The 13,341-nt window shown below is 45.4% G+C and overlaps 1 protein-coding gene across 3 annotated transcripts in view; it reads right to left on the reverse strand.

Moving 5' to 3' along the window:
- Window positions 1–13,341, reverse strand: part of CHN2 (chimerin 2) — a 274,266-nt gene that overhangs the window by 143,026 nt on the left and 117,899 nt on the right. The window lies entirely within an intron of this gene.

The raw sequence follows: 13,341 nt of genomic DNA on the forward strand, positions 1-13,341 counted from the left end.
ACTGCTCCTCTCATTGTAAAGCGCTGCAGAATATGTTGGCGCTGAATAAATACAAGTTATCGTCATGATTACTATTATTATTACTACTATAATAGAAGACAAGCTTGAAAAACTCCACCAAACAAATAGTCCTACTTTCTAGGATGGAAATCACACACGCTGTGACTACAAGGAATGATTGTATTGCATTTCTTCTAGAGAACATCATTTCCCTGAGCCTTTCAGAGTGGTGACTGTTGCTGAAATTGAACAGCATTTATGTGGTAACTGGGCGCAGAACAAATGTATGACAAACTGGATGGACAGATACAAGTACAGATGCGTCCACGTCTTTTATCCATGCTTTATCCCCTTTAGCACCAAATCATATTTGGGTTTCAGGACCACACAAATGTTTTTCGTTTTTTTTCCATCTCAGTATACTGTAATTTATAATTTTATTTGGACATAGCTATATGAAGTTCTGTTCTGTGTATAAACACCATCTAGGGGTATAGGTATAAGTTCACTGTGTTTTTTTGTTGTTGTTGCTGACCTAAAATAAGTTTATATTTATAGTACATGTTGTCACGGTTTTGGGGATACCAAATATGTGGGAGTTATTTTATTTGGTGCTGCCTCAACAGTAGTGGTGTGTGTATTTCTTCTCTCTATATTGGTTTGGTCCTTCTAGCAGTGTTGATTCCCATGTGCATAGTCCTCCCCTATAGATATTTAGCTTTTGGTTTATTCTTCTATGTGACCGGTATTTCTGTAAGTACACCGTAAATATAATACTTAAAGTAAAAGAAGATGTGAAATGAAGTATATTTGCAATATAAATACATTAAAAATAATGTATATTTGTGGAGATAACTCACATTGGTGTCAGTGGTAGCGCCCCCTAGTTTTCCTAACGCGTCCTGAATTCTGCGTCCACCTTCACCAGCAGGCAGAGGAGGACACGCATGTGACGTGAATCTTTGTTTCCCTTCTTTGCATCAACTCCGCCCATTAATACCTCTTTGTGATAAAACCAATTAATGAAACCTTTGCGTTTTTTCAATTTGACACATCACAAGGAGGTTTTTCGTGCGCAGTGCCGATTCAGAAAAGGGCAATGAAGATGCATCTCATCCAGACGGAGAATGAATAGAGAGGGGGGCCATGCATGCGTGCAGCTGCTTCAATTCTGTTCTCTGAGGCTGGGTTCACACGACCACTTTAACGTCCGTAATCGACGGACGTATTTCGGGCGGAAGTCCCGGACCGAACTCAGTGCAGGGAGCTGGGCTCCTAGCATCATAGTTATGTACGATGCTAGGAGTCCCTGCCTCTCCGTGGAACTACTGTCCCGTACTGAAAACATGATTACAGTACGGGACAGTTGTCCTGCAGAGAGGCAGGGACTCCTAGCATCGTACATAACTATGATGCTAGGAGCCCGGCTCCCTGCACTGAGTTTGGTCCGGGACTTGCGGCCGAAATACGTCCGTCGATTACGGACGTTAAAGTGGTCGTGTGAACCCAGCCTGAGAGTTACGAAAACAGCCGAGCAAGCGCTACTCGGCTGTTTCCATATTTCCCCATAGAATAGAATGGAGAGAGCTGTGTGCATACATGACCACCACTCCACTTAGTCTACGCCCAGAATTGGTGGTCAGATGGAACGGGGGTCAGACGACTCTGGGTCTTCACAATGTCTGAGGTGGAAATACACCTTTAAATAAAATAAATTTTATTGCAAGGATTGTTATTTTTTTGTTCCATAAAGGGCCTTTAACTAAACATTTTCTTTTTTTAACTTGCAATATACAGGCATAATTACATATGGATGAAACCTCCAAAAAAACACTCCTTTATGTAGACCAGCTTTTCTGTGACAGATTTTCCGTTCCATCATATCCTGTGCACACAGGTCATCTTCTTTAAGTGGACCAACCTTCTAGGACACCATTTTTTAATGCAATTTTAAGTGCTTGTCTCAAAGAGGTTGGACTGCATATTGTGCATAGAAATATTCATTGGCACCTGTTGGAGATTAATCCTTTTATGCCCTAACAAATATTTACAAGAAACAATCCTGGGAACCCAGCCATTCTCCATATTGACGCAAGTCCAAACGAACATGTCACCAGGACCACATAATTGCCCCCCTTCCTTGTACTGCGATCATATTTGATAATGGCACTGAAGCAGTTAACTTCAGTTTTCTTTGATTCCGGCAGTTGCAGAATTACAATCACACTCCAGCCGGTAGATTCACAGTGGAAGCGCCAGAGCGATCACCTTCACGTAATAGTATGTCAAGCTGCTTGAACTACCTTAGGCACGTAACGTACTATTATGTGAAGGTGAAAGAAGAGGTTAAATCAGTAATATTGTTTATATAATAAAGTGATTATTATGCAATAGGTAAACACAACTAGGTCTACCCCTTTTATTTTTAGAGAAATAGAATGACGGGAGAGAAATTGCCATTTTGCAGATGACCTTTTTCACAAAATGTGCCAAGGGCCTCCTATTAGATAGGAAACACGTCCTAAAGCGAAAATCATCTGCTTGTGACCTTTGTGACCAATCATTTATACTTAGCACTGGAAGGTCATTTTCACCTAAAATGTGCACTTTTATATTCCTCACACCCTCTGATCTCTCTACCATTGCTTATCCTTCTAGACAGATCTAATAAATCTTCATGATCCTCCAAATCTCTTTTATAATGTATTCTTTATTGACCTGCAAGTGGAGATACTACCACCCTACATCATTGAATTCTTTCTTCTATAAGCAAATGCTAAACAAAAAAGGGAACTATTTTAACTCCATATCTCAAAAAAACCTCTGTATGCCTTCATATGAAATTTGAGGCATATTAACCCCTTAATGACTGGGCCTGAAAAGGCCTTAAAGGAACAGTGTCATCACAAATTATTTTTTTATATGTTAAAGATGTTAGTGCTTTATTAAAAACGTTTATATTCATTTGTGTGTTTGTGTTTTACTTTTTCTTATTTTTACACTTTTTCTTCCCTATGGGGGCTGCCATTTTTTGTTCCATTTCTGTGTGTGTCGATTAACGACACATACAGACATGGAATACGGCAGCCACAGTCCCATAGGGACTGCGAACGGCTCCCGTCCCATTGACTGCAGTGTACGGCGTCTGTGTGGGAACTGCGCATGCGCCGCTCCCACACAGTCCTATTCGAAATTGGCGCCGTCCGGCGCCATTTTCCTGTGGACCGGAAGTCGCGGCCGGACAGTAATATTACTACTTCCGGTCGCGGCTTCCGGATTTGTGCACTTGCACCAGCGACAGCAAACGGAGCGGACGGGCCGGAGGGAGCCGCGGCGGCAGGAGCAGGTAAGAGATTTCAATGTATGTTCGTGTTTGTGTGTGTTTACTACTGTATGTAAACCTACTACGCTGTGTGTTAGCTCAAAAAATGGCGACACACAGTGTAGGAGGTTACACCGTTCAAACCCCTCGTTTATCCCGGCACTAGCCAGGATAAAGGAGGGGGGGATGCTGAGAGCTCACTAGAGCGAGGGCTTTTAACCCAATGTTGCAATGCTGCAATTTTGGGAACTAGCTCCATCTAGTGACCAAAAATGGGTAGTATTATAAATTAGAAATAATTTATAATATTTCCTGACTCGCGAAAAAAATAAAAAAAATTTGAACAATGTTTAATCACCCACACACTAAATGTTTAATTTTTAAAAAAAAAACATGTTTTTCTGGCAACACATTCCCTTTAATGACCAGCTACTGTTTCGGTTTTTACCTCTATGCCTTTCAGCAGCCATAACGTTTTTATTTTTTCATTGACGTGGCCGTATGAGGCCTTGTTTTATGCGGGAAAATATTTATATTTTTTTTCGCCATTTGGGGGGACAGAAAAAAAATATTTTTACGGCGCGAATATAGGAAAAAAACGATTCTCGGCATCGTTTTGCTTGTTTCTTTTTTATCCCGTTCACGTTTTAATGTTAGATTAATTCTTCAAGTTATTACGGTCGTTTAGATACCTAATATGTGTAGGTTTTTATTTAGTGTAGGGGCAATAAAATATATTTTATGAAAAATAATGACACTTTTTTTGAGACATTGTTTTTATTTATATATTTTTTGTTCCTTTTTTTTAAAATCCCATTAAGGCCTTGTTCACACAGAGTATTTTGACGAGCTTCTTGGCGTGGAAACTGCTCCGCAAAACTCATCAAAAACCGGCCGAAAATGCCTCCCATTGATTTAAATTAGAGGTGGGGGCGGTTTTCTCCCGAAAGCGGTAAAACCGCCTCGCGGGAGAAAGAAGGGACATGCCATATCTTCGCGCGGTTACGACTCTGACCTCCCATTGACATCAATGGGAGGCAGAGAGGCGTATTTTGCAGGGTTTTTTGCCCGTAGCACTCAATGGGCACGAGCGAAAAACGCAGCGAAAAGCCGTGCAGGAAGGTCAAACTCTGCCTCAAAACCCCAAACGGAATTTTGAGGCAGAATTTTCCTCCTGAAAAAACCTCTATGTGAACACAGCCTAAGGGATAACTTTATTTACAACTCTATCCCTGTGTGCTAATACATTACACTGTGTCACTATGACACAGGCTGCTGTTAGGGCAGCACATAGTGTTCCCTAACAGCAGGCAAACGGAACAGACATCCCTGGGGTCCTTTGTAGGTCCCCAGGGCTGACTGCAGCGGGATTCCCCAGTGTTTGATCACGTCACTGGGTTTCCAGTGATGCGATCAAAGAGGGGATTTCCCTTTAATCATGCCGCGGCCACGGACCGCGGCAATCAAAGTGTTAAACAGCTGGGAATCCCAGCTGTATTTAGCAGGCTGCTCTAAGATCAGGAGCTATAACTTACAGCTCCTGCTTAGGAGGTCCACAGGAGCGCTCATCAGCCTCTTCTACAGCGACGCAAAAAAAGGGTCACTGTAGAGTGTAGACTAAGCACCTGCACCGCCTGTGGTCAAAATACGGTGGCCGGTCATTACGGGGTTAACCTTCAATAAGGCCCTGTACAGCACAGAACCAAAAAACGGCCGTGTGCAGTAGGTCTTAGGTAAAGATCTGAACACTTCTGGATAAATCAAGCTTCGCTACCACATGAACATGATGCGTATATTACGTGCGGATTTGCCACACAGATTTTCCTGTGAACAGTAATCTGACCTGCGGTGCGGGCTTTAAAATCTGCAGCAGGTCAATTTATCTTGCGTTTCTGTTTTAGAATTGTATCTGACAAGCTTATAAAAAAACGCCACTTAGGCCCCATGCACACGGCTGTGCCCGTAATAACAGCACGCGATTACGGGCAAGGATGGGAGCATGGCCCGTAAAAAGCAAAAGAACGGACATGTTTCATAATTTGCGGTGCACTTCTACGGCCCGGACACCTTCCTGCAAATATACGGGAAGGTGTCTGTGGTCAATAGAAGTGAATGGGTCCGTAATTGTGGATGATTTTTACGGTCGTATGCATGGGGCCTTACTTTTTAAACGAGTAAAATATTTAAATGAATAGAGTTGAACAGCAATACCAGACACAACCCATGCAAAAAAAGAAGACCTTTCTTTCTAATCTAATCTTTTTTCCCAACTTGCCTCCAGTCCATAGCGACTATTATAATATGTAGGGAATAGGGCTAAAGGAAGCCGGGTATGGCAAACAGCAACTCTGGGATGGCTAAATTTACCTTCATGTACCAAACCTTCCCCACGTGAAACAAGAATGATTTCATGGAGGGTTGGAAAGTGAAATCTAAGATTAACTCGCTTTTTTATTGGTTTATTAAAGGGGAGTTCAAACCAAGCCAAGTACAGTCACAAATCTTTAACTGAAATGAATCGAAAGCATTAGATGAGGCCCTGTATTTAGAATTATGGACAGTAAAGGCTGCTTTCGTAGAGACCCAATCTCAGAATACCTAGATTAGATTATGCCTTTCTCAATCTGAAGTTAAGCATCATTTGTTAAAAGTGGCTAATATAAAGTGATTATTCTTCAAACAGACCTATTTTGCAGAAGGGGGGGGGGGGGCAGTAGGCCATAGGTTGTCCATGAATAACTAGGGCGCAAGCAGGCATCTCACATATCCTTTCTTTAAGGGAGGCTAATGGTCAGTTAGTAAGGGACACTTTCGCTATCCTAGGTGTTTTCGAAGAATTTTACGATTTTTCATATACCTCTAAAACAATAATGTAAGACGCTGAAATACAGGAATTTCTGAAGCAGGCCAATGTTCCTCAATTGTCATCAAAGTCCAGAGAGTTTCTTGATGATTATTTAGAGTAGGATGAGATAGAGGCGGCTGTTGGGTCTATGGTCAATAAGTAGGCCCCTGGAGCTCATGGGCTAGCAGCTGAAATCTATAAGAGATATAAGGATATCCTTCTTCTCAAACTACTAGACGTCTTTCAGTAATCCCTAGAACAAGGCTTATTACCAGCGTCTATGCAGGAGGCGATCATTGTGGTAATACCAAAGCCGGGTAAAGATCCTTTGTTGCAAAATTCGTACAGCCACATATCTCTCTTAACTGGATATGTGAAAATCCTTGCCAAGGTACTGTCTACTCAGCTGAACCAAGTTATATTATCTATTATACATTCAGCCCAAACAGGCTTTTTGCCTGAAAAATCTACATTTATTAATATTAGAAGACTATTTCTCCAGAATAATGCACCTGTATGGCTTCCCCTCCTTTGTTTTCATCACATAAATGCTAATTTTAGAGATCTGATCTGGCAGAAGGACCACCCTAGGTTGAACCTAGAAATATTACAAAGATGTAAGTATAACCTCGGCTCCTTAACCCCAGGTTATACTTTGTGACGGCCCGGGGTCAGCATCTTGAGTGATAGGGTGTTAGTCAATAGACAAATTCATCTGCTGATATCTTGTAATATTACTTGAAGGTCACAGATTTTCTGGCACTACTGAAATTAGTATTTAGAGAGCTAGTGCACCGACACTAACACTCATACATAACACATGGTATAAGATCAAACAGCTGAGAGGTGTTTGGGGTTGTATGGAATAAACTTCTATATGGGAAAACCGCCATTTGTCGCAATTTGAACAGCTAGATGGATTTGATATCTGGAAGTTATCAGGTATTACTAGGCTGTGTCAGATGTTATTTGATAATAGTTCTAGATCTCTTTTCAGCAGTTTCAGCAAGAATTCCAAATACCCCAGCGCTGCTTTTACACATTTTTAAAGCTCCACCATGCTAATGCCACACAAAATAGCGCGGAATCATCCAGGCTGATGTCATGCTTACTCTTATAGCTTCTGTTCGGTTCACATCAAGTCTGATTTTCAAATGATATAAATTTCCTCTTTACAAATATTTTGATAAGTATCCTTTAATCCACAAGCGGAATCGGGAAGTTGCCCGTCTTACAGGTCAACAGTGGTCGAGGTTTCTGCAGTCTGTCCTTAGTGCTTCTCTTGGAGGATGTAGTAGACCTTCTGTAATGGCAGGGGGTAGGGAGACGGACAAGTGAGCCCTAATCTACACTCCACTCTGTCCCTGCCTACTTGCAACGACCCGCTCTAGGCGACGGGGTACAACTGGGCGGCGGTCCCTGCGCTCAGTAAGTGCACGACAAACACGACAAACATACAAAGGAACACAAGCAAGGAAAAGGGGCCGTTGCCCACGGCAACACCGTGAGCAACCAGAGTGGTGAACGAGCCTAGTCAAGCCAGGAGTGTGCGAGGTACAAAACGAAAAGCAGAAGAGTAGTCGGTAAGCCAGGGTCTGTATGGAGCAGGATCAAAAATAGCAGGAGCTGTAGCTGGGCCAGGAAACCACAAGGAAAGAATCACAAGCACCGAGGGACAGGAAGTGCAGGCTAAAATAGACCGAGGGCGGGAGCTAGCTGAGTCTGGCCAGGTTACGATAGGCTCTCCCACTCCTAAGCCTGCCAGCCTGAATGGTGGGAGCAGGTGTCAGTCTCAGGGAAGTATTCTCAGGTGCTGACTGATTAGTTCTGGGAGTTAACCCCGAAGCTGTGCCTGGCAGATCCTTTACAGTACCCCCCTTTTTATGAGGGGCCACCGGACCCTTTCTAAGTGGACCTGGCTTACTGGGGAAACGCAGGTGGAACCTCCTGACCAATACCCCAGCGTGAACATCCCGGGCGGGTACCCAAGTCCTCTCCTCGGGCCCGTATCCTCTCCAATGGACCAGGTACTGGAGGGAGCCTTGGACCATCTTGCTGTCCACAATCCTGGCCATCTCGAATTCCACCCCCTCCGGGGTGAGGATGGGAACAGGAGGTCTCCTCGAGGGAGCCAAGGACGGGGAGCAGCGTTTGAGGAGGGAGGCATGAAACACGTCGTGTATCCGAAAAGACGGGGGTAACTCCAGCCAGAAGGAGACAGGATTGAGGACCTCAATGACCTTATACGGCCCAATAAACCGGGGAGCAAACTTCTTGGACGGAACCTTGAGACGCAAGTTCATAGACGACAACCACAACAGATCCCCGACCATAAACAGGGGGTTAACAGAACGTCTTTTATCAGCCTGAGTTTTTTGTACGCTCTGGGACACCTCTAGGTTTTTCTGAACCTGGGCCCAGACTGTGCACAGTTCCCGATGAACGACCTCTACCTCGGGATTGTTGGAACTACCAGGTGAAACGGAGGAGAACCGTGGATTAAACCCAAAATTACAAAAAAAAGGAGAGACCCCTGACGAGTTACTGACCCGGTTATTAAGGGAAAATTCGGCGAGGGGAATGAAAGAGACCCAATCAAATTGACAGTCAGAGACAAAACACCTTAAGTATTGTTCTAGAGATTGATTAGTCCTCTCCGTTTGGCCATTGGTTTCAGGATGGAAGGCAGAGGAGAAGGACAGATCAATCCCCAACTTCATACAGAAGGCTCTCCAAAACAATGAAACAAATTGTACCCCTCTGTCCGAAACAATATTGACAGGGACCCCATGGAGACGCAGGATGTGTTTGACAAACAAGGTAGCCAACGTTTTGGCGTTGGGTAGTTTCTTGAGGGGCACAAAGTGGCACATCTTACTGAAGCGGTCCACCACCACCCACACCACCGACTTGCCTTGGGATGGAGGCAAATCGGTGATAAAATCCATGGAGATATGTGTCCAAGGTCTCTGGGGAATGGGCAACGAACGCAGTAAGCCCGCTGGTCGGGACCTGGGAGTCTTGGACCTAGCACAAACCTCACAAGCGGCGACGTAGGCCTTAACGTCTTTAGGCAACCCAGGCCACCAATAATTTCTGGTAATGAGGTGTTTGGTACCCAGGATGCCTGGATGGCCAGATAGTGCGGAGTCATGATTTTCCCTAAGTACCCTTAGCCGGAATTGCAGGGGAACAAACAGCTTGTTCTCAGGAAAGTTCCCGGGAGCTGCACCTTGATCAGCAGCAATATCAGAGACTAAATCAGAATCGATCGAGGAAATGATTATACCTGGAGGCAAAATACAAGCAGGATCTTCCTCCGAAGGAGGGCTGGCCATGAAGCTACGCGACATTGCATCAGCCTTAATATTTTTAGACCCAGCCCTATAGGTAACCCAAAAATTGAATCTGGTAAAAAATAACGCCCATCGAGCTTGTCTCGGGTTTAGCCTCCGGGCAGATTCTAGGAAAACCAGATTCTTGTGGTCGTTAAGGACCGTTACCTGGTGCCTAGCCCCCTCCAGGAAGTGGCGCCACTCTTCAAATGCCCATTTAATGGCTAAGAGTTCGCGGTTGCCAATATCATAGTTACTTTCAGTTGGCGAAAACTTCCTGGAGAAGTAGGCACAGGGGCGGAGATGGGTGAGGGACCTGGTACCCTGGGACAAGACAGCCCCCACTCCCACCTCAGATGCGTCAACTTCCACGATAAATGGCTCCATTTGGTTGGGCTGAACCAGCACCGGGGCCGAGACAAAGCACTTCTTAAGGACCTCAAAAGCCTGGACAGCCTCAGGAGGCCAGTGGAGGAGATCAGTACCTTTGCGAGTGAGGTCCGTAAGGGGCTTAGCGATGACCGAGAAGTTAGCAATAAATCTCCTGTAATAATTAGCGAACCCCAAAAAACACTGTAACGCCTTCAGGGAGGCAGGTTGGACCCATTCCGCCACAGCCTGAACCTTGGCGGGGTCCATGCGGAATTCATGAGGAGTGAGGATTTGACCCAAAAATGGAATCTCCTGTACCCCAAACACACATTTTTCGGTCTTCGCAAACAGTTTGTTTTCCCGAAGGACCTGGAGCACCTTCCTGACATGCTCAATGTGGGAGGACCAGTCCTTGGAAAACACCAGTATGTCATCAAGGTACACTACAAGAAATATCCCCAGGTAATTTCTCAAAATCTCATTTATGAAATTCTGGAAGACCGCAGGGGCATTACACAACCCAAAGGGCATGACGAGGTATTCGAAATGGCCTTCGGGCGTGTTAAACGCAGTCTTCCACTCATCCCCCTCTTTGATGCGAATAAGGTTATACGCCCCCCGTAGATCCAATTTAGAAAACCATTGGGCCCCCTGAACCTGATTAAAGAGATCAGGAATCAAAGGAAGGGGATACTGGTTCCTTACCGTGACCTTATTCAGGCTACGGTAGTCAATGCATGGCCTAAGACCACCATCCTTCTTCCCCACGAAGAAGAAGCCAGCACCTACCGGAGAAGAAGAGGGACGAATGTAACCCTTGGCCAGGGATTCCTGGATATACACTCTCATAGCTTCACGTTCGGGACAAGAAAGATTAAATATCCTACCCTTAGGAAGCTTAGCTCCTGGTACCAATTCGATAGCGCAATCGTATTCTCTATGAGGAGGTAACACTTCGGAGGCCTCCCTAGAGAAAACATCAGCGAAGTCCTGAACAAACTCGGGTAGCGTATTCGCCTCCTTAGGGGGAGAAATAGAATTAACAGAAAAACATGACGTACAACATTCATTACCCCATTTGGTTAGCTCCCCAGTATTCCAGTCAAACGTAGGATTATGCAACTGCAACCAGGGAAGACCTAGAACCAAATCGTACGATAATCCCTGCATCAACAGTACAGAGCATTGCTCCAAATGCATGGAGCCAACAAGGAGTTCAAAAACAGGGGTATGCTGTGTAAAATAACCATTAGCAAGAGGAGTGGAGTCGATACCCACTACCGGGACAGGTTTAAGCAAATCAATCAAAGGCATAGCAAGAGACATAGCAAATTCCACAGACATGATATTAGCAGACGACCCTGAATCCACGAAGGCACTGCCGGTAGCAGACCTACCACCAAAAGAGACCTGAAAGGGAAGCAAGATCTTAGTACGTTTCATATTTACGGGAAATACCTGTGCGCCCAAGTGACCTCCCCGATGATCACTTAGACGTGGAAGTTCTCTGGCTGCAATCTTACGCTTAGGACAGTTATTCACTTGATGCTTGTCGTCCCCACAGTAGAAGCAGAGTCCATTCTTCCTGCGGAATTCTCTACGTTGTTGGGGGGACACGGAGGCCCCGAGTTGCATAGGTATCTCTGAATCTTTCGGGGAGGAACGAAGCAACGGAGCTTCGGGAGGCATCATGGGGGAGTCGGAGGAGAAAACACATAAACGTTCACGTTGTCGTTCCCTGAGACGTCGGTCAAGTCGTACCGCTAAAGCCATAACCTGGTCTAGGGAGTCAGAAGAGGGATAGCTAACTAGCAGGTCTTTCAGGGCATTCGACAGACCCAACCTAAACTGGCACCTTAAGGCAGGGTCATTCCACCGAGAAGCTACGCACCACTTCCGAAAGTCAGAGCAATACTCCTCAACAGGTCTCTTACCCTGACTTAAGGTCACCAGCTGACTCTCGGCAAAGGCAGTCCTGTCAGTCTCGTCGTAAATAAGTCCGAGAGCAGAAAAGAAACAATCAACGGAGGAAAGTTCAGGGGCGTCAGGAGGCAAGGAGAAGGCCCACTCTTGGGGCCCTTCCTGGAGCCGGGACATAATTATACCCACCCGCTGGCTCTCAGAACCTGAGAAATGAGGCTTTAAACTAAAGTAAAGCCTACAATTCTCCCGAAAGGAGAGAAAAGCCCTCCGGTCCCCTGAGAACCGGTCGGGCAACTTGAGGTGGGGTTCAAGAGGTGCGGTGAGGGGAACTACCAGGGTAGCATCAGGCTGGTTGACCCTCTGAGCCAGGGCCTGGACCTGTAGGGAGAGACCCTGCATTTGCTGAGCCAGGGTCTCACGGGGATCCATAGTGGTGTCAGGGACCAGGGGTAGACTAGGTATGGGCTTGTGATTATGTAATGGCAGGGGGTAGGGAGACGGACAAGTGAGCCCTAATCTACCCGCCACTCTGTCCCTGCCTACTTGCAACGACCCGCCCTAGGCGACGGGGTACAACTGGGCGGCGGTCCCTGCGCTCAGTAAGTGCACGACAAACACGACAAACATACAAAGGAACACAAGCAAGGAAAAGGGGCCGTTGCCCACGGCAACACCGTGAGCAACCAGAGTGGTGAACGAGCCGAGTCAAGCCAGGAGTGTGCGAGGTACAAAACGAAAAGCAGAAGAGTAGTCGGTAAGCCAGGGTCTGTATGTAGCAGGATCAAAAATAGCAGGAGCTGTAGCTGGGCCAGGAAACCACAAGGAAAGAATCACAAGCACCGAGGGACAGGAAGTGCAGGCTAAAATAGACCGAGGGCGGGAGCTAGCTGAGTCTGGCCAGGTTACGATAGGCTCTCCCACTCCTAAGCCTGCCAGCCTGAATGGTGGGAGCAGGAGTCAGTCTCAGGGAAGTATTCTCAGGTGCTGACTGATTAGTTCTGGGAGTTAACCCCGAAGCTGTGCCTGGCAGATCCTTTACACCTTCACAGCTTAATATCCCTTACAGAGTTTATAAAACTCCTCTTTTTCTCCAATGAAATTAGGACTGATGCTAGGTGTCCGCGGTGTTCTATGGCTCCCGCCGATCTTGTCCATATGCTATGTAACTGCCCCAATTTTAATGTATACTGGACCAGGGTCCTAGGAGTAATTAATAGAGACTAGTCTATGGGACTGACTACAGACCCTATGGCACGTCTTTTAGAATATACAATAGAAATTAAATTAAAACAGAGACACCTGGTAATATTGCTATATCTCGTTTATTATACATAGCAAGTAAATTATTAGCCTTTCATTGGATTCAGCTATCTCCACCTACAAAATGGGATTTATTAGAAATGGGAAACCTTTCCCAAATGTGAAAAATGATAGACATTCTGATTAAATACCTCAGGACTGGCTACTAGGGCACTGTTGAGACACAGGCAAGCATCGATTCTGAGTGCTATTGTTCTTCCAGTATAGCTGTATATGATCTTGGT

Source organism: Rhinoderma darwinii, chromosome 5, assembly GCF_050947455.1.
Source record: "Rhinoderma darwinii isolate aRhiDar2 chromosome 5, aRhiDar2.hap1, whole genome shotgun sequence".
Classification (NCBI taxonomy): Eukaryota; Metazoa; Chordata; class Amphibia; order Anura; family Rhinodermatidae; genus Rhinoderma; species Rhinoderma darwinii.